Raw genomic sequence first — 22,127 nt, 5'->3', positions numbered from 1 at the left:
GTTAATTTATTTACTCTAGTCTTCCGACCCTCCCACAGTAACTGGCAAACACTGAATGTTTACTATGTCATTGGTAAATTCAGTCATTGACTTGCAGTCCAAGCGTGAGACAGCTGGCAATACCAGAAATCTGTTTTTGGGTTTTTATTTTAAATGCTTCCTACTCACCAATGTCAAGAAGTTACAGAGCTTTTCTATCCCACCATTTCCATACTGATGAATGGAGTAGCCAAATTCATGACTTTCAGTAAGAATGCTTTTGGCTCCTAACAAAAGAAGGAACAATCCACAGCAGCTTAAGTGCTAATGAATTTATTATCTCCCATTAGAAATTTGTGAGTAGGGCAGTTCTCAGTTTCTGCTCTACTATCTTGAACATTTTGGTGACTATTCCTCCACATTATATGTGCAACAGTTTCAGACATCACTAGAGACAAGACTACATGCCATGGACGAAGAGGAGTGTTGTTTTCCATATCTCCTCATTTCTAAGGAAAACCCTTGCCCAGAAGCCATCAGGGGATTTACTCTTACCATTATTGGGTCACATTTCTGTGTTTAAACCATGATGAGCAGGGGAGTGAGATGCTGGGAGTGACTGAGATCAATCATAAACCAGTACCTATTCCAAGAAAGTGGTCACCTATTGATAAGCACACAAATACATTTGAAGTCCTCTCATCAAGAAAGAAGGAGCAGAGCTGTGGCCGCAGAGTTTATAAGATGGTTATATAGGGCCACCATTCTGTGTAATGCCCCAAATCCCATTGTTACCCCAGTTGCTGTGAATGGTGCTCCCCTCACCCCCCCACCACCCCGGGGTTGTTACACGACAGAACGAAAGTGTTTGCGCATTACAACCTGTATATGAACAACAAATAGACCCTCTTTTACTTCCTGTACTTTCTAGCCCAGCTGTATGGGTAGGAATCAGTTTCTTACGATCTAATTTATATCCTTATTTTTAGAACCGCCTTTTCCTAAGTTTCAAAGGCTCATAGCACAGGTATGAGGCCATCATTTCAGAAGTGATCAGGAGTCTGGGATGTGGGAACTCCTATTCTGAACATTAATTAAAACATTTAAATGCTTTCCAATTTAAGCAGATAATAGAGATGGTGATTGGTCAAATATAATAGTAAAATTAATGAAATATCAACTTTCTTTAAAAATTTAAACTAATAGAGCACGTGACAGACCCTCAATAAATATTTGTTGAATGATTGAATGAATGGAGTTAAGTCCACTGAGCTGAGAAACAGCAAAAGAGGTAAAATTAAGATACTCCCTGATAGTCCAACTAGCTATTCTTAGCACCTGGAGAGAAGAGGGAATTAAAAACTGCAACAGAAAAAAATTGCAACAGAAATAATTTGGGATAGACACTATTGCATCAGCAAAGAAGTAAAGCATTGGGCCATTACAAGTTCTGTTATGGAATCAGGAGATTTTATTTTATTTTTTTATTTTAATTGTACTTTTTAAATTTTATTTTATTATTTTATTTTTTTTTTTGAAATCTGGGGATTTTAAGGTAAGACTTAACTTTTACCTGTGATGACAAAGTATGGATAGTGAACTCAAACTTGTAAAATGTCTTTGTACTGTATTGACAAACAGAAGAATAAGGACAGCTTTTACTTGAAACAATTTTCTATGGAATCATTACCAATGTTCACCTCCCAGAAGGAGGGTCAGGGAGGGAAAGGGGACGGAAAAGTGGCGGGAGAAGAAGCCATGTATGAATACTGAATCATTTTAAATGTATTGGAGGCATGATTTCAACTTTAAAAAATGCCTGCCTACAAATACCCTTTCGAAAATAAAAACTATACTTTTAATTATTATAAGTATACCTTTTAAAGCTAAACAATTGAGCATCATGTTCCTGTCAGACACCATCGTGAAGGCTACTTGTTCCTCTCTTGCCACAGCGATAGCAACGTTTTTCCTTCTTCCCTTTTCCATTCTTTCCTGCAATATTCTTGAATTTTATCTACCTCTATAATTAAACATGCATTAGACCTACTTTCAGGATAATAATATTCCACAAGATTGGTGTTGGCTGTGTGTCTTAGTGGGTGTAGTATTGAAGAACAACAAAATCTAGACACAAACTGCATGAGATTTTTCTATAACTTCTGTGCAGTCAAAACAGTCACCTTGCTCAATCAAGCTAAACTCAGTCTTTTCAATTTCTCCTAGTCTCTTTTGGAGATGCGCTCAGTTAATTTAGGAATCTTTTTTCCTTTCTCTTTCCCTTCGTGTGGGGGGCATTCTAGGGCCTGTTTTTGGCACGGAAGCCGTGGCCCACAGCCACACTCTGTCTTCACTGAGGCTTAATTCATTCTACTCAGCCTTGGTGCCTCAGCTCTATCTCAGCTATATCTGCAGTAGCATCTATGATCCTTTTGTGTGGCCTTCAGCTTGTGTGATCCCAGTTACATCTGGTCAGGTGTCCTGTCAATACATGCACATGTGCTTTCTTATCCACTGAAATTCTCTCAGCCTTTTTTTGCCTCTCTCGCAGAGGCTCCCTAATCTTTTGGATATTTTCCCACACCACTTTTGGTGTCTGCCCTCTGAGAGTCAGTGCTTAGGCCTATCCTTACTCATTGTTCCCACTGTGCAGACATTTGTGAGAACAGAGGATGGGAAGGGGGGCAGAGGAAGCCTGTGTCTATAACTCAGCCCTATCCTCTCACACTCCTTTTATGCCCAAAGCCCTTCCCTTTCACCACTCTCCTCTTCCATCTCTTCCCCTTCCTTCAGTCCAGATGGAATTTTTAATTTTTCTCGGTATTGGAAAAAGAATCCTTTATTTTATCTTGTATCCTTTTCAACTCAATAATTTTTGGCATACACTTTCTTCTTATCATTTGTAAGAAGACGAGTTTCATTTGTAATTTTCAGAAACGTACTCCCTCAAGATCCTTTGTCTTTCTTGTTTTTCAAGATTATTTGTCTCTATGATTGGAACTCAAAGCGGACTCTTTTCTGCCTTCACTCTATCTTCCCTCCCCTGGATCGTGGTGAATGGTGCCATAAGGGTAATAGACATAACCGCGGAGGACGCCCAGAGGAAGAAACATCAGGTAATGTCTCAAAACACCCAGCATATTCACATGCCAGAATGGAAGAAATTGCCAGAGAGAAACATCTCAAACCTCTCAGAAAATAGGTAATTATTAATTGTTCTCACACAGTTTGCCAACATAGCCTTTAGAACCAATTGTTGGATGATATTTTAGTTACCAAGCAGCACTGAACATAACAACAGACATCTCCGCTATGTTTTTTTCCCTCATTTTTAATGTGGGCGTTTGTGTCTCCAACATTCTTAAAGTAATCTCTGCGGATGAGCAAATATGAATTCGTTATGGGATAGCCACTGAGCTAGGGTTTTTATTTAACTTAGTTCCTATAATTTGGGGGGAAAAGTTATTCTCATCTCTATTTTCAGGTAAGAAGACTGAGTCTCAAAAAGGATAAATAATTTGCACCAAGGGCAGAAATCTAGTGAATGGTGGGACTGTATGGAACATATTATTCCCACTTCTATTTTGTTCCAAAGTCTTTGCGCTTTTTATTACATCTTGCTCTTATCCCTCTCACTTGCAGTGCTGTTTTATGCCCTTGTGCCTTGCTGAACTTAGCTCTAGTATGTACATACCCAGAATCAGTGTCATGACTGCTAGGAAATTGCTCAATACTTTTCAGACTTGTTCAGGCAAAATTTCCCATCCTAATTAGATTTGAAGTTCCTCATGCTATAAAGCAGAGCTGAAACACTGTACAGCAGAGCTCTGCTTGTTTATTGTTCGGTTAAACTGCTAGATCTTGACTACATTTTTTTTTCAAATGTCAACCCTTTATTAAATTGATGGAGGCAAGGGGACAAGTCAGACCGATGTGTTTCTATTTTTTATGTTCATTTTCCTTCATTTGCTTGAGAAATGTTCACGATTCAAAATCTGTGAAGTTTTCAATAATCCAGTTTTCACTCGTTTCTTTGGCCAAACCAAAAATAATAAACATTGATGGGCGCCTGGGTGGCTCAGTCGGTTAAGCGTCCAACTTCAGCTCAGGTCATGATCTCACGGTTTGTGAGTTCAAGCTCCGCATCAGGCTCTGTGCTGAAAGCTCGGAGATTCTGTGTCTCCTTCTCTCTTTGCACCCCCTCCTCTTTGCCCGCCCCCCACTCGTACTCTGTCTCTGTCTCTGAAAAATGAATAAGCCTTAAAAATTTTTAAAAATGACAAACATTGAAAATGACTTCGACTCCTCTACAGGTATTTTTTTTCTATTTCCTCCTCTGCTTCTCTTCTTTTTATTTTCTCCCTGTAACTGACTTTTTCTCTTACATCACAGTCATCCTTTTCAGAAAATAAAGATATGCAATGTGGAATTTATTCAGGTCTGAGGTTAAAACTGAAGCAGAATTATATATGTATATATAATGTATTATAATATACATATACAAATTCAAAGCATGTTTCCAAGAACCTTGATAACTTTAATGTGCTTTTGAAAAGTGAGCACTTCTTTGTCTCCACCAAAACAAATGTGGAAATCTAGAACTAAATCTCTATCTATGGGTAAATCATAAGGCTGGAGGGGGTATTTAATATTCCTTAAGGTAGCATTTCTCAAAGTGTGGTCTCAACCCCCTATGTTAGATCTGTCTAGGAGAGGTTATTGGTCCCTATTCCAGACCAACTGAATCAGAATCTTTTGGAAGAGAATCCTGGAATCTACTTTTAACGTGCCCCTGTGTTGATTCTTTAACAAACTTAAATTTGAGGACTTCTTCCCTATAGCATAGCTCTAATGATTCCCACCCTCAAGTGAGAATCACATTTATAAAATTCCAAGGAGCTTGAATCCATTTATACTTGGTCATCTATCCTTCCTTCATTTCCTCCCTCCTTCTTTCCTCTCACTTCCCCCTCCTTTCTTTTCTTCTTTTCCATATACATTGGTAGATAGATATGTAGATGTCAGAGAGAGAGAAAGAATACCCATTATCTGTTATCAGATAACACAAATATGAAACGTAATGATACCTCTTGCCCCACTTTAAGTAGAAAGGATCTTCCACATTCTTATACTCAGCAATCCCTAGGTACAGCTAAGACTTTGCTTCTTTATGGGGTTGTTCCTTGTCTTAGTGGTTCTTCACTTAATCTCCTCTCAAGATCTTTTTGTCCTTCGGTTGATAAATGCCAATATTGCTGCGCAGAGGTATAAAGTGCATAGGACCATGATGAAGAGACATATTGGTCCCAACGCTGTATCTTTTATCGGGGCATATTATAACGGGCCTAAAACTACAATTTCTCATCATTTGATACCCAAGTCTTTTTATCTGCCTTCATACTCAGCTAGACATGGACTCCATGGCTGGCGAGGATGAAGATTACCTATGCGATGAACTTCAGTCTTCCGAGAGGTAACCCTGTTCACTCCCCCACACACGTATGCACACACAATTTGGGCTAAATATCAATAGCTCTTCAAAGACAAAGCTTAGACACTATTTGCCCTGTGAAATTTTCCCAAACCGCCAAATCTAAAGGAGTTTTACCTCTTATGGTTTGTGCACTGCATATTGCCACTAAGCACACTATGTTAGTATCTTTTCTAGTCTCTATCTTAGTCCACACTTCAAACATTTTAAGAACTGAAATTAGTTTTTATAATATTATCAGGCCCCAAAACAATTCCTAATTCACAGTAGGTACTCATTGAAATCTCCTGAATAAATGATTAAAAGTACAATTATTTACCATAAAAGCAAGTTTGTGTTGGCATAAGTATAGCTATTACTCTTTGACAACAAGAAATTATTTTTGAATGCCATAGGTGTTCAATAAATATATGTTCAATAACTATTAAGCCAATAAACACATTGTTCAGAAGTGTAGCTAAATTCATTTTACCATGGGGGTCGTTACATTCTATTAAACACACCAACCCTATTAAAGGTATGCACTTACACACGTTCACACCTGTGTATTTTCTTATAATACTTTATTGGGAAATAGCTTGCATTTAATTTCCGTCTTTGCAAACTGAGAAAAGAGAAAATATCTTATATATAAGCAGCTGCCTAGTAAATGCCATGCAGGATGATTCCACTGCAGTGTGGAATCTGATCTCTAATGAGTGTGTGTGTGTGTGTGTGTGTGTGTGTGTGTGTGTATACATACCTATGTCTAAGTAATTTTAAAAGACATATTTCTGCATGCATATGTATCTATGAATGTACACATACATATGTTCATGTATATGTGTATATGTGCGTGTATCCATATAGTTTCCCAAACTATGTATTTTATGGATATAAATAGAGAAAGGAGAGAAAAGGAGCTATCTAGTTTTCAGGAACTACAGGAGATTTAAGCAAACTGACATTTCTGTGTAGTAGCAAAATGATTTTTTTGTTTAGAACTACTACAGGACTGGCCATAAGAATTAATGTTACAGAGTAGTTATTAACACATATGTATTGCCAAAATTTTGTCTCTTTTCCTTTTCTTTTAGTTTCTTCTGCTGTTTTACTTCTTTCCCCTTACTTGCTCCCCTTGCTCTTTAAACAACTCTTCACCTCAAATAGATACACAAAAAGCATATTGAGAAGGAACAATGACTAAATCGTGTGCCTTTGGTGAGGTTCCATATAAACGGCTCTGGTCAAAGGATGCTTGCTAGAATTCAGAAGGGAGCTTGCGTTTACCATATCTTCCTTATCACTATATTCTCAGGCAGAGGCGTCAATAGAGGTACCGTATCTACATCTACAGAAAACACAATCCTGTCCCAACTCCTGAAGCTTCTTGCTGGGCTAAGCCACATGCTATCCAAGATTTGATTGGTCGCAAGTAAACAAAGGCGCGAAGATTCCTGACATTGGAAAATGCATTTGGAAATTTCCATCCAATACTCATCCTCTCCGTGGCAGACACCTGTCTTTGAGCTAAGGAGGGGAGGGGTGCCAGGATTTTATTCTCTAGGACTGCACCTTAATTGTTCCTTGTAACCTCTGAAGGGAAATGAGTCAAGGTCGTGAACTAGTAACAGCAATCTCTGCTGTGTGTTCTACTCTGTGTCAGCTAATGGGATCTCACCTGATGGAATAGATACAGAGGTATGCTTTGGTGCTTCTGACTCAGGGGGATCTGCTCACTGTAGAAAAAGAAAGGCTGCTTGCTTCATTTTGCAGGTTATCACTCTCAGCCTTGATATGCTTGGCATCTGTGTCCTCCTGAAATTGTCTTATTACCTTGTGAATGGGCACCATGCCATGCTAGCAGATGGGCATAAAGAATGCCAGAAACCTGGGCTGTGTATCATTTTTGAGTACTAGTGTCCAGAAATCTATGACATTTTAAATGCAGCTTTTGAGCTTGAAGCACACTTGGAGAGAACGTTAGCACACTCAGGGGCTTGTCAGATAATAGACAGTACTCTAATATGCTGAAGGTGGGGATGTTATGAGAAGGGCAGGTCCAGATCCTGTACTTCTCTCTCTTGATCTTTCTAACACCATCAGGATGTCGTATTTAATTACTGGAAATTTGTTCTAAGAAACACCTAGGGCCATGTCTCAGGTGGCAAGACACTGGAGAAACACCATGGGCTTTGTTGACCACCGACAATTTACTTAACCTCTCTAAGCCTAAGTTTTATCATTTAGAAGAAGTGAATTCAGATAACAAATTATAGAGTGTTAGGTATTTGTATACGTACCTCACAGAGTCCTTGTGCAAATGAAATGTGGCAGTGCTTAAGAAAATGCTCTGTGGCTTGCACAGCACCGTTCAAATATTAGTTATGAGGGCTTTTTTTTTTTTTTTCCTTTGACCTGTCAGTAACCTGGCTAACTTTCTTATTGCTGATCGCAGTTCTGAGGAAGAGAATGTCACGATTACATTTGGACATCAGAGGTTCTTGCCACTGAGTTGCAGACGAGAGGTTAATCATGAGCTATGTTTTGACAAAAACAGGTTTTCCTAGAATGGAAAGGGCTAGATCTCCATGAAATCTTCACTGGGCAGACTAGCAGCAGGGCAATTTGTAGACCACATTTATGCCGCCCAAGAAAAGAGGCGACCTGAGAGACGTTCTGGTGACTTTTAGGCATTATAGACAGCTGATCTAGTCCCCGTGGATCCCTAAGTGAAATTCTGGGTGTAAATCATTGAGAGCAGCTTCCAATGCGGGTCGGTGCCAGTTGACTAGTTGCTCAGCTCTTTGCTTCATATTGGTTTTGGCCTTTTGTGCCCAGATTCCGGACAATGTTCCATTTGACTTATAGTTTTTGTGTTTAATATAATTTACTCAGTATATTAACATAGATGAGAACGATATCACTGCGCAACATGGATCATAGATCTTACATGATAGGAAGGAAAAAATTACTACCTCTACCAAGCTCTACGATCTGAGGTTGAGAGAATTTGGCACTAGCTTCCCAGCCAGCCCTTTTTCAGAATGTGCTTTGGTGATTGATTTTTGTAGACTGGATTCTTCTTTTCTTCTGCCCGTGAGCCAGTTTTGTGCGTGTTGAGTGAGGGGGAGGAGATGAACAATGAAGGGCCTCCCCCACAAACCTCTGTGAGTGAATATAATGTGAAAAAGTGATTTCTTATTAGTGGAACTCATCTCAATGTGAAGTTCATTTATGACCAATGACACTGCAAAATTGGTACATACTTAAGAAAAAACAAAACGGGGGCGCCTGGGTGGCTCAGTCAGTTGAGTGTCCGACTTCGGCTCAGGTCATGATCTTGCAGTCCGTGAGTTCGAGCCCCGCATCGGGCTCTGTGCTGACAGCTCAGAGCCTGGAGCCTGGTTCAGATTCTGTGTCTCCCTCTCTCTCTGCCCCTGCCCAGCTCATGCTCTGTCTCTCTCTCTCTGTCAAAAATAAATAAAACATTAAAAAAAATTTTTAAAGAAAAAAAGAACAAAATTCTTAACAAGATCTTATATAGCCATTTTCTTTTCTAAGATTTTTCTCATTTTTTATTTTACATACCAATTTAAACATTTTTTTAAAGTTCATATATTTATTTTGAGATAAAAAAAAGAGGGAGAAAGAGAGAGGGAGGGGCAGAGAGAGAGAGTGAGAGAGAGAATCCCAAGCAGCCTCTGCACTGGCAGATGTGGGGCTTGAACTCATGAGCCATGAGACCATGACCTGAACTGAAACCGAATTGGATGCCTAACTAACTGAGCCACTCAGGCGCCCCTATATACCAGTTTAAATGTACGGTGTTGCCCTTTCAGCTTTACGAAGTGTTCATGTCTGAGCAGACACAGTAGTGAAAAGAAAAATCTATATTTTAAGTTCACCTCTATTTACTCTGAGTACATTTTCAGCTGGTAAACTACCAATGGCTAATCTGACACCAGGGAATCCAAATGGTGATTATGTTCAAATGAAATTATTTCTTAAATTCATTATCTTCCTTTAAAATTTTTCCAACAATATTTTTAGAAAAATACATTCACTAGGGTAATAGGGTGGATTTCGTATTGAAACAATACAGCTCTCCTTTTAGGGAACTAATTAGATTGGACAATAAAAATGATATTAATTATTGAATTAGTGTTAACTTCTTAAGTTTAGGAAAAATTTAAATATGCCTTAAGTAAAACAGCACTGATTAATATTTCAGAAGTATTATTATGACAGGAATAAAAATAAATGATATTAAAACTATACAAATAGAGGATAGTTTCAATGCAACTGACATCACGTATCAATTTACTGTCTGGCTGTCTGGTTTGACACGTTAATTGTCTTTTTACCACTAAGAATTCCCTCGGGAAAGCATAACAACAATAACAAAAATAATAAAAAATGTAAATATGCCCAAATCATTCGTACATTCTGAGCAATGAGCTTTTTATGTGTCAGACTACTTATGAAATGCTAGAAAACTCTGCAGATCTGGGGAGAGGAAAGCATTTGTTTCTTTCTCTAAGCCTCCTGCCATCTCATTTAGCTGTTTTGACATTATCTACATATTGACATAACCATTACCAATATCTTTCTAACTGTTGTAATAACACATTCTTGTTATTTTAATGTCTCTCGATTGGTGGGTCAGTGTAAGTGATTAGAATAGCGTAAGTGTATGTGGACTTAATACTGTAATTTCATTGTAAATATTGAGTAGTATACTTCCATATAGACAATAAGTCTCTGCTGGCTGTACTTTTCCAGGCAGTAGATGAACTCTGACACTTGTCCATCGACCCCTACCTAGTAATTTCTTGTGATTCCGAAATGAAACAACTTTTTTAGAACAGTCTTTTTTAAAATTTTATTAGTATAATAAATAGCACTAAATAGCACTCCTTCACTAAGTATAGGCAGGTTGAAATGAAAATATTAGTGGCTGATATTTACAGAGTGTTTTAGGGTTTACAAAGCCCTTTTATCTACCTTATTTTATTGAAAAAGGGACTTGGGACTCAAGGGAGTTAAATGATTTGTCTAAGATCCCATAGCGTGGTGGGTGGTACCGGGTAGATATGGCTTCCTCTGACCCTAAACCTCAGGCTTTTTCCAGTGCGACACCATTTTCCCTGCAGAGTGCTCAAGAGTAAGGGTGTTTGGGTCAGAGGATCTGGGTGTGAATTCTGACACGTAGATTAACCTTGGGCATGACGTTCAACATCTTAGTGCCTCTAAGTGGGGAAACTCTCCTTCACACTTTACACAGTTATGAGGAGGAAACAAAACACATTACTGTTTTGCTTCTAGCACAGTGCCTGGCATATTGTAATCATTACATAAATATGGGTTACGGTTAACATGGAAAATCAAGTGCTTACTTAGGTTTACTAGCCATTGTGTGCATATTTGTGTTTTGGCTTTCCTCAAGGCTTTCAAGTTTCTCAAGAGAAATAACTTTCAATTCATTTATATTCTCTGTGGATGCTAGAAAAATGCTCTTGTAATGAATGTGGCAGTTGAATGATGCTAGATAAAGCTTTTGGAATGGATGTTGAAATGAATGAAAACAAAATGTTTCAATATGGCACTTAATTAAACTATTGGAAGTAATTGGAACCCATTCTAACCATCTATTCTAGAGAATATGAATAACTAAAAATCTGAATTTTTGTCACCGTAGTCCAATTGCTAGTTGTGCCTTCTGAATTAGGATGCCAAAACTTTAATTTAGTTTATTCACTGATACAGAAACTCTCTGCCTTCACATATAATCATTTTAATTTTTGCATATCTAGGCTTTTCATGTTTTGGCAGTTCTTTCAGACAAATATTCATATGCACCATTGAAACCACAATATGTAATATCTAATTGAGTTTACCAAACAGTTAGATCTGATTGTTTGTAGGTCTTTCACATTTGGTAACGTATTTTGTCATCAGCATGGAATCAAACACACGTCTAAAACTCTTCGACCCACTTTTTTTTTAAAAGACTTTTTGTCATATAAGGTAAGCAAAGTTAAAACATAACTTCCTCTAAAGATTTGAAGCTGTTCCATCTGGAAGTGGAAGAAAGAAAACAACAACAACAACAATATACAATGTATATGTAGCAAATAGGACAGAGTACAAAATGCTAAACTCACTTTGGTTAAATTTCAAGTTAATAAATGTATATCATTTCTGGGGAAGCTGTAGCATTTGCCTTCCTTTTCTGTTGCTAAATATGAGAATAAAAGCTTTATCTGTTAAGAGTTCATCAACATCACTGCCTCTCCTCTCTGTGAAGCTCTGTGCCCTTGCTGGAGGGAGGGGTGTGATATAATAGGGAATAATGACATCAGCTGAGGTAGGAAAAGCAGGAGCAACCTACTCCGAAGCAACCAAGAGCTTGTTTTCAGGCAAATGTTCTTGGCAACAACAGAAAGGGCGTGATAACAAATGACAACATACGCTCTTTTCAGACTTCGTCCTGCTTTAACAACGGTTTGGGCAAGAAGAAAAACATTGAGATTAACACAAAAATATTAATTCAAATAGAATGAAAAAAATATTTTAAATGGCCAGGTCTTTATAACGTATCAGAGTGACTCTTTAACTCTTAGAGAACAAACTGAAGGTTTGGGGGGAGGGAAGGAAGAAGGGAGATGAGTGAGGGAGGGGCCAGATGGGTGATGGGTATTGAGGAGGGCACTTGTGATGAGCACTGGGTGTTGCGTGTAAGTGGTAAATCACCGGATTCTACTCCTGAAACCAATACTGCACTGCGTGTTAAATAACTAGAATTTAAATACAAATTTGAAAAGAAAACAAAAACAAAAACAAGAAGTCTCTAAGAGGCTACTTTCCTGGTGGCTTCTGGAATCACTAAGAATCATTCCAAACTCTATTGTCTTTCTAAGAATCAAAATCATTAGACAGCTGAAGAAACCAACGTGAGCAAGACCCATCAGGCTGGGATGACACCAGAGTCTTCAGAGCCTTGAAGTCCAGACCAGGCTCTTGTCAATGGCACAGTTGGCCGTGAAGCCCCAGTTGAGGAGCATATGACAGTTTCTTCTTCATTCCAGACCAGGCTCTTGTCAATGGCACAGTTGGCCGTGAAGCCCCAGTTGAGGAGCATATGACAGTTTCTTCTTCATTCCAGACCAGGCTCTTGTCAATGGCACAGTTGGCCGTGAAGCCCCAGTTGAGGAGTATATGACAGTTTCTTCTTCATTCCAGACCAGGCTCTTGTCAATGGCACAGTTGGCCGTGAAGCCCCAGTTGAGGAGTATATGACAGTTTCTTCTTCATTCCTAAAGGCAGGAAGCTCCTGGGCGTCAAACCATGTTCATTTATCCAAGCTAGATTTCAGAGGGTTGATCTTCCAGGTTGTCTTCTGGCCAAAACAACTCCTAATTTACCATACCTTGGGGGAAAATTCTACCTACGCACAGCTCTTCAAGCTCCACAGATGAAGGTTTCTTGCACACGCTAACACGCATATAGAGACGCACATATATATGCGTATGTAAAGATCTACTATTTTTAGTTCATTTATATAATCTACTGAATATATGTGAAGTACCGGAAGCTAGGGTGACTGCAAAAGAATACGAGACAAGCCTTGCTTCGAATGAGCCCACATATAACCAAAGAGAGGATTGGAGATTTTAGAAAGTAGGCCCATCTAGTCCTGCTGTGTCATAGATGAGCCCGAGACTCAAAAAGTTGAATAACTATGCCACACAAATTAGCAGGAGATGTGGGCACCAGTCTCTAATAATGGCAATAGTGATACCTTCAGTGACTCAGATTATGCCCACTGATGCAATCGCTCTAATTCTAACTGGGCCCTCACCCATTGCTAAGTAGTTTGCATGCATTGTCTCATTTAATGACCCAGCAGGGTCAGCACTGCCACTGTCCCCATTTTATGGGTCACATTGCTAGCAATGGCAGAGCCAGAGTTTGAATTCAGTGTTGTTCAATCTGGTATCATGTACTCTCAACCAAGGAGCATTCCATATGGGGTGCCCTTTGCTTTACATGCTTGTGAAGGAAGAAAACCCCTGCAAGTCAGTATATACTGAAATGCTGAGAATAACCTAATCAAGTTCCAAAGCCAGGATAGAGATCAGAGTTGCGGTGAGTGGTCAGAAGGAGTGCAGACCCAGCTTGTTTCTCTGTACAGAGTGCATGAGTAAAGTTGCAGAGGGGTGCTCTGGGGGAGAGGGTGTGAGGAGCCTGGCTTTACGAAAGGGGTGTGTTGTGGGATAGCTAGACTGTAGGGATTAATGTGAGCTTCTGACACTCTCGAGATGACTAACCACTTTTTACAGTTATTGTTACTCGTGCAGATTTGCCCACTTTTAAAAATTAAGGCAAAGGGGCGCCTGGGTGGCTCAGTCTGTTGAGCGTCCGACTTCCGCTCAGGTCATGATCTCACGGTTTGTGAGATCGAGCCCCGCGTTGGGCTCTGTGCTGACAGCTCGGAGCCTGGAGCCTGCTTCGGATTCTGTGTCTCCCTCTCTCTCTGCCCCTAACCCACTCGCATTCTGTCTCTGTCTCTTTCAAAAATAAATAAACATTAAAAAATTTTTTAAAAAGTTAAGGCGCGTATCTCCTTACCTGGTGTTCTAACTGTTCTTAATGTAGATATTAACTTGCTAACTCACAGAAGCAAGATGCAAGGAAGGGTTATTCCAGAACTTAATGTATTGTATTGCATTGCATGATGTGACAGGGCATAATGGCATGTTTTGTTTCTCATCCTAAAAATAACAAATCAGCAAACGGTCTCCCTCCCAGGCTCTGCCTTTACAGACTGTTTTGGGTCACTCTGCATTTGCTTTTGAGAGTTAGATGATTACGACTTGATCAATGGAAGGGAGTAGGGCATGTAGATGGTGTTGGAGGAGCAGAAGAATAGGGAAGGAACGGTACAGGATAATTAAGCTCCATATTTCTATTCACCTTAGATATCTTAGGCCTATTTAATCGACCTACTCTACTGCAGAGGAAATGTGGACAGTAGTAGAGGCACAAATTTTACCTAGTCGTGCTATGCTTTCGTTAAAACAAGATGAACCAGAACACAAAAAAACTTACAGTATCTAAAAATATTGGCACATTTGCTGTCACTGATAGGGAGCCCAAACGTATAGCTCTGCACCACTGGTTTAAAATAATACCTTAAGTACGGAAGGCTCCCTTGTCTCTTCTTAAGCTAAGTGACTCGTTGAACACGAGTATGGCCAATAAAATCACAACACGGGAAAACAGTTTTCAGAAGCGTGTGTGATTTTTCTATCACCCGTCGGACGCGGTGAGTCTTAATGACTTTCTCTGTCACCCTGATGGGCATTTCTGTGTGTTTCAGCAAGTCAACTACTTCCGGCTTATCCTGTTGGGCCCATTATCGTTCACCTGAAGACAATGTAAACTCAAGGGAAGGTAGAACGAGTCAGCTCGTGAATCCCCTCTGAGAGTCAAAGGAGGGGCTTGGAGTTGTTTTTCACAGAGAAGCTAATTTTGCCATTGACCACTTGACCATCCAACTATATGTAATATGGCCCTGGCTTCAGTACTAAATTGCATACTTAGTGGTGCATATATGACAGGAAGTCTCGTCCAATTAATTTCTATGCTTTTCCTTTTGTCTTGGAAGGCATTTTCTTTTTTCACAGGCGCAGCCCTCATTATGTGGGGGGAAGGGTATTTGATGCTCACTGTCAGGATGTTCAAATGATGAAAATATCATCTTTGATATGCTCCACTGAAAATGTCTTGTACGTGGAGTAGAGATGCATATCCCTGGAGAAGGGTGTCCTGTATTATAGAGCAGGTAAACAGGCGGGGGTGGAGGCACTTCACTGAAAATCTCCTGCAGCCCCACGTTAATATGCCGAGACTTGAATCTGATGCTTCCCAAACAGCATAGATGGTGTCCCTCGCTTAGATTCTGCTGCTGACAGGCCGCGAGCTAGAGGGTGATTCTTGCTAGACTCTGCAGTTTTCTGGCTTTCCTTGTTTGACAGAATCCAATTCTCGTGACCTTCGGACATGGAGCAGAACTCATAGCTTCCACCTGGCCTACCCAAGTAAGTAAAGTTATGCTCCTAGAATACCGCTGCCATGGTTAGTTTAATTTTAATTTATTGCCGAGATGGTTTTATGCATATGACTTTATAACTGTGCACGCACCCTGAGACCTCTGAAGGTCAAATAAATAATAAATGCTCATTAAGAGCTTGGTGGTTTTGCTGCAACTGGCCAACAAAGGTGTCATTGGGGATACTTTCATGTGGACAAATAGCGTCGAAGTCAAGTAGGACCTCGGGTGAAGCTATTACAGTGTTTGGCTTTGCTGCCGTAGGAAATTATATGGCAGCAATGCCTATTGGGTCATTGAAATAGTCAGGCAGTTTCAAACTGGGAGTTACTATTTGTGTTTATCTTTAATCTATCTATGTTTAATCTCTCTTCCCTTTAAACTATTGGATTCTTTTCTGGATATTCTTCTTTGCTCTGGGTGTATGTTATGTATGTGTTGTGTGTGTGGTGTGTGTGGGTATGTGTGTGTCTACACCGGGGAATGGGAGTGGAGGTGTAAAGTGGGGAGGGAAAGAATATGAAGTTTCACACTTCTTCTTTTTTTGATTTTTTTTTTTACTGTTTATTTATTTTTGAGAGATAGAGAGACAGAGCACGAGCGGGGGAGGAGCAGAGAGAGAGGGAGACACAGAATCCGAAGCAGGCTCCAGGCTCTGTCAGCATAGAGCCCGACGCGGGGCTCGAACTCACAAACCGTGATATCACGACCTGAGCCGAAGCCGGCGGCTCCAACGACTGAGCCACCCAGGTGCCCCCGATGTTTCACACTTCTTGAATTTAGAGGTGGCATGAATTTTTACCTGATTTTTATCTGCATGTGAGGCACAGAACCGGCTGTCAAGGTGACCCCAGGCTGCAGCTGCAGAATTCCTGCCATGGAAACCCTGGCATCTAGATGCTGTGTGTTCGGAGCCCTTCAGAGCAGACCTGTGGCCCCATCTCTGCTCTGTTGTCTCTTCCTCCATATCCCTTGGGTCACTGTGGACTCGTCTCCCTGTCCTGGGGACGCAGAGGTGGAGCCGGGAGAATGTGCTCAGTGTGCCCAGCTCCTCCTTCCTGAAAAAATGCTGAATCACTGCACGTTTGAACATGGTAAGATTTAATTACCTGAAAGAAAAAGAAAGTAACAAGAAATCTGAAAATTTCGGCTGATAGCACTCATATAATCTTATCAAACAACATAACCTATTAATGCGGTAGGAAATGCTGCTTTATAAACTTCAGTGTTATCCTAGTTTGCAAGCATGCTCTCTTTCCCATTCAATCATTAGACATATTTATGATCTAATTGTGCACATACATTCTAGTCCTTACCCTAAACATATTTATAAGAAAGAAAGGAAATCTAAAATTGGAACTGATTCTATTGTATCATTGTCTTAAAAGCGACCATAATCTCTTTGGGATCTCAGTTTTCTGGGGAAAAAAAAAAAAACACAACAAACAACAAACAAACCAAAACCAAAACCAAAAACAAAAACAAAAAACCAGAGAAACAGATTCTAGTTTTTGATTGTAATACTATGGAATTCTTCTTGACTGAGAAAAATAACCCTCACAGATTATTTGATCCTATATTTCTTAGATGTGTCTAAGTCTTACTTTTCTGCTCTAAGAAATTTGTTCATGTCAAAAGTTGAATTCAAATGGTGATGCCCTGAAAATTGAAATCTCTCTCTCATTCCTAAATGAAATCTTTTGTTCTCATCTGGCTCCAGAGCCAGTTTTGGATTGGAGCTGCAATGGTGGAGCAGAGAAAGTATGGAAAAAGAGTGGGAACATTCCTAAGACCCTTCTTTATAAGTCTTTCCAGGGACTCTGCCTGAAGATTTGATAATGTTCTTTCCCAAAATATTGGGATTAGTTTTTACCCATCCCAAGATCCTGTCTTTTTTGTGTGTGTTTTAGAGTTTGTCTTGATGGTGGCTTTTTTTTTTTTTTAGAATTTTTAAAAAGTTTTTATTTAAATTCCATTCATTAACATACAGTCTAATATTTATTTCAGCTGTACAGTACAGTGATTCAACACTTCCGTACATCAGCCGGTGCTTATCACAAGTGTTCTCCTTAATCCCCATCCCCCATATTTCACCCATTTCCCCCCTCCCCCACCTCCCTTCTGGTGAGATGGTGACAAACGTAAACAATGTTTTTTAAGTTTATTTCTTTATTTTGAGAGTGGCAGAGAGAGCATGAGCACGGGAGGGGCAGAGAGAGAGGGAAAGAGAGAGAACCCCAGGCAGGCTCCATGCTGCCAGCGCAGAGCCTGACATGGGGCTTGAACTCACGAAACCGTGGGGATCATGAACCGAGCCTAAACCAAGAGTCAGAGGCTTAACTGACTGAGCCACTCAGGCACTCCGATGGTGACAAATTTAATGTTTTTCTATGGACCAAAAGACCACCATTATCTGAATTTGAATTATTAACTTTCCTTATAAGTTTTGTAGGCTAAACTTAAATATAGAAGAATTATTTTAGTTCACTCCATTCCATATGGCCCTACCACCTTTAAAGTAGTTGTGATAATGTGTAGAATCTATAGTAATTGGTATATAGTTGTTAACAAGGTGATATTTTTCAGCCATATTCAAGGTGTCGTTTTAGATTCATGGGCTTCCTGATACCTAGACAAGCATATCCAGGCCAAAAAAATGCAGTCAAAAATAAATGCAAACCACCATTCGTGAACAACATTGAGAACGCTAGTCACTCTGTCAGGTCTTTGACATGCATTGTCTCACTTTTTTCCTCATGGCCATTGCATGAAGGAAATATTAATATTTACCCAATTGACAGATCAGAAGACTGAGGCTGAGAGAGTAACAGACCCAAGGCAAGTAGAGGGGCTGAGATTTCACACAGGTCTATCTGACTACAAAGTCTGTGCTCTGAATTACAAAGCTTCCACATCTGTGAATCTCAGCATTGATAAAGAGTGAAAAGGGATGGCATGCATTAAAAGCAAAAAGCATTTTCTCCTTCTTAAAGAAAAGCAGTAAAGAAACTGCAGTGTAAAAGGGTAGGGGACCACATATTTCTGCCAGGCAATCCCTCTCCTGTGAATTTAGATCCAATCCACTATCAATATTTTCTGGCAATATTTCTTTCCTTTTACCGCTACATCATTCATAAGGTTCAGTGTTTCCAGAACTATAACACGCCAATCCTTACCATGCTTTCTCAGCACTATTTGTATTTTAAATTACTGGAACCATTGTAGCCAATCACATTAGAAGACAGACACTGTTGTTAATTCCAGGCAATATGTGAAGGGGGTAAGAACCTGCTACCCAACCATTTCCCAGATGTTTGTCAGACTCGTCTATTTTTTCTAACTCGCATGCAAACAGGGAGACCTAGAAAAATCTGTCTTTTTCCTTTGGTATTGACCAAGTTCTAGGAAAAAAAGTGTTTTCCTAAACAACAACAAAAATACTATTGAGTGCTTGTAGTTCAATCTATAATATATTTATTTGTAGCTTTTCTGAAATGTGTCCCTTTTGTGTGGGACTTTTGACTTGATTGCTTTTTTTTTTTTTTTTTTAAGCAGCACTGCTCAGCATTGCTCCTTAGACCCACAGACTTTAAAAATATCCTAAAATGAAGCAAGAGAAAAACTTCAAGGAAAAGAGTTGGTATTAGAAAGCAAGATGGAAATGGCAGAAATTGTCCTTTAGAAGAGCTCTGATTTATTTAGATCCCTAATTCAGCTTCCTGTAGATGGATATTCCTTTAAAATAAACCATTCCTTTCTCTTTTTTCAATTTTTTTAAAGTTTATTTATTTTTGACAGAGAAAGAGTGCGAATATGAGCTGAGCAGGGGCAGAGAGGGAGACAGAATCCGAAGCAGGCTCCAGGCTCCGAGCTGTCAGCACAGAGCCTGACTCGGGGCTCAAACTCACGAACCGCGAGATCATGACCTGGGCTGAAGTCAGACGCTTAACCGACTGAGCCACCCGGGCACCCCAAGAACCCATTCCTTTCTAAGTATTAATTTCCTCTTTTATAAAGTTGTGATAATATTCCTTCCACACTTATATCACAAGCTTCTGATGGTAAATAGGTGAGATAATTGGCAGTTCATTTTAGTTAGAAAATTCTAATCTTACTAGGAAAAATTATAAAAATTCTAGGTTAAAAGATAAAAGAAATTTCCATATATGAGTGAAGTATTGCTCCTACATTTGAACTTTTGGGCAGACTGGGCTTTGGACAGGGAAACTACCAGCCAAATTAAAAAAAAAAAAAATTGAGATGGAAGGGTTGTCAAGGAACACATTGAACAGACACGAAATCATTCCATGCTTTGACAATGAGGTAGATATTGCATATCTCAGGGAAAGCATTTTATTACTATTATTTTTGACACGAGAATAATCATAAAATATTTTCCTGAATGTTTTTTTATAGCATACAGCACACTGCCTGGATTATCGCGAGTACTCAATAAATCTCTGCTAATGTGACAAATCCTCTCTCTTTTAGTTATTATCTCTTTTGAGGAAAGCCATGAGATATGCATTTCCAAAGCCTATATAGTTAGTGAGCTGTCAGCACAGAGCTACACTGGTTAAAAACGTGGGTTTTGGAGCTGTGTGATGGGGGAAAGCACCAAATAATTTTGATCCTCAGTGTCCTCACCTGTAAAATGGGGCGATGATACCCATACCATGGCACTTATGTATGAATTAATTTTGGATAAAACATTCATTTATTTATTTATTTTTAATATTTCTTTAAGACAGAGGAAGAACAAACAGGGAAGGGGCAGAGAGAGAGGGAGAGGCAGAATCCCAAGCAGGCTCAGCACTATCAGTGCAGAACCCAACACGGGACTCAAACCCATTAACTAACTGTGAGATCACGACCGGAGCCAAAATCAAGAGGTGGACACTTAACCAAACCCAGGCGCCCCTAAGTTGGATGAAGCATTTAAAGTGTTCATTGCAGTGCAGAATCATAACCATTGCCCACTAAAGTATAGCTGTTATTATCCATGGTGGTAGAGTTCACGTTCTTATGGTATTTTCTTCCTTCCTCCCTCCACACCCCTCCCCACTGGCAACCAGTTGTTTCTCCTAATCTTTTTTGTGGCACAGTGGATTACATGTTATGACAAATAAACTTATTTTTGACATTAATGGGTCTCCATTGGTAGAGATGGCATTGCTTCAGTGACAAGAGTTGGAGTGGATCACTGCCTCATAAAGAACGACCGCCTGTATCTCTGCTCATCCCCAGGCAACAACCAGAGCGAGCTGGTCCTACTTCATTGTTCTTTCCTCTTTTCAAACCTAAGCAGACATTGTACTGAAAATATGTCGTATCCATTTCCTCGGGCTATGATAACACAGTACCACAAACTGGGTGACTTAAGACAATAGAAATCTATTGTCTCACAGTTCTGGAAGCTAGAAGTCCGAAATCAAGGTGTGGGCAGGGCCACCCTCTGAAACCTAGAGGAGAGAATCCCTCCTTGCTTTTTGTAGCTTCTGGCATTTGCTGGCAATTGTTTGTTGTTCATGTTCCTTGCCTTGTAGATCCATCACTCCATCTCTGCCTCCATGGTCACGTGGCCACCTACTTCCTGTGTGTCTCTTCTCTTTATGAGATAGAGAAATAAGATATGAAATACCAGAAAACTTTCACTTCTTAATGAAAGCCAGACTAATAAATCTAACGGTGTTGCCGAGTACAGGTAAGGAGGAGAGAACTGAAGGATCTTTTGGCTAATGTATTTGTTGAGCTCTTATGTGTGCTACTACATAAAATATTCTTTAAATATCAGATAATCTATCGATCTGCAGGGAGTTCACAGTTGAGTTGAAGGATTTGGGATACAATATGAGTTCAGAAACAAGTAGAAAAAGCATTTTCTCCCTTAAAACACAGTCAAGAGCTAAGAAGTGAACAAAAATACCTCTGGACGGACCAAAGTGGGGACTCAAAGTCTGTGCACTCTATGCATGTAATTTCCTTGCAGGTAAGTAGTGCAATGATAGCCTATTAGCTCCTATGCAGTCTATCATCGGCACAATCACATATCCACTTGATTGTTTCAGTCTATCACAGGTTAGTGAGGCATATTGAAAGCAATGAGAGTGACAACTTGAAAACATGACAACAGGAAAAGAAGAGATGGAGAAAAAAAGAACTAATGGGAGAACTGACATTTTGTGACTTCCTGGGACTGCTTAGTGTAGAGACAACCCTGTATGCTTTGTATGGTCTGTGAACCTATTCATTACATTACAGTACAGTAATTGATGTTCAACGTAATCATCCCAAGATATTGAGAAACATTTAGATTCTGATCAATATAGTCTATTTATTTGGACAGACAGATTTATAACATTTTATAGAGTTTGCTCCAAAATCATTAAGAAGTTATTAAATGATAAACTCAAACAATTTACAAACAGTTCTGCAATGATGCAGTCCATGAATATTTGGGGCTGGTTTTACTTAAGAAGTGCAAATGCGTGCCAGATACATGTTCAGAATTTCAGTGCAGAAGAGGGAGATTAAAACACTGGCTTAATCTAATCGAAACTA

Source organism: Panthera pardus, unplaced genomic scaffold (assembly GCF_024362965.1).
Source record: "Panthera pardus isolate Hobbes unplaced genomic scaffold, ASM2436296v1 HiC_scaffold_10, whole genome shotgun sequence".
Lineage (NCBI taxonomy): Eukaryota > Metazoa > Chordata > Mammalia > Carnivora > Felidae > Panthera > Panthera pardus.
This window is presented reverse-complemented; position numbering follows the sequence as displayed.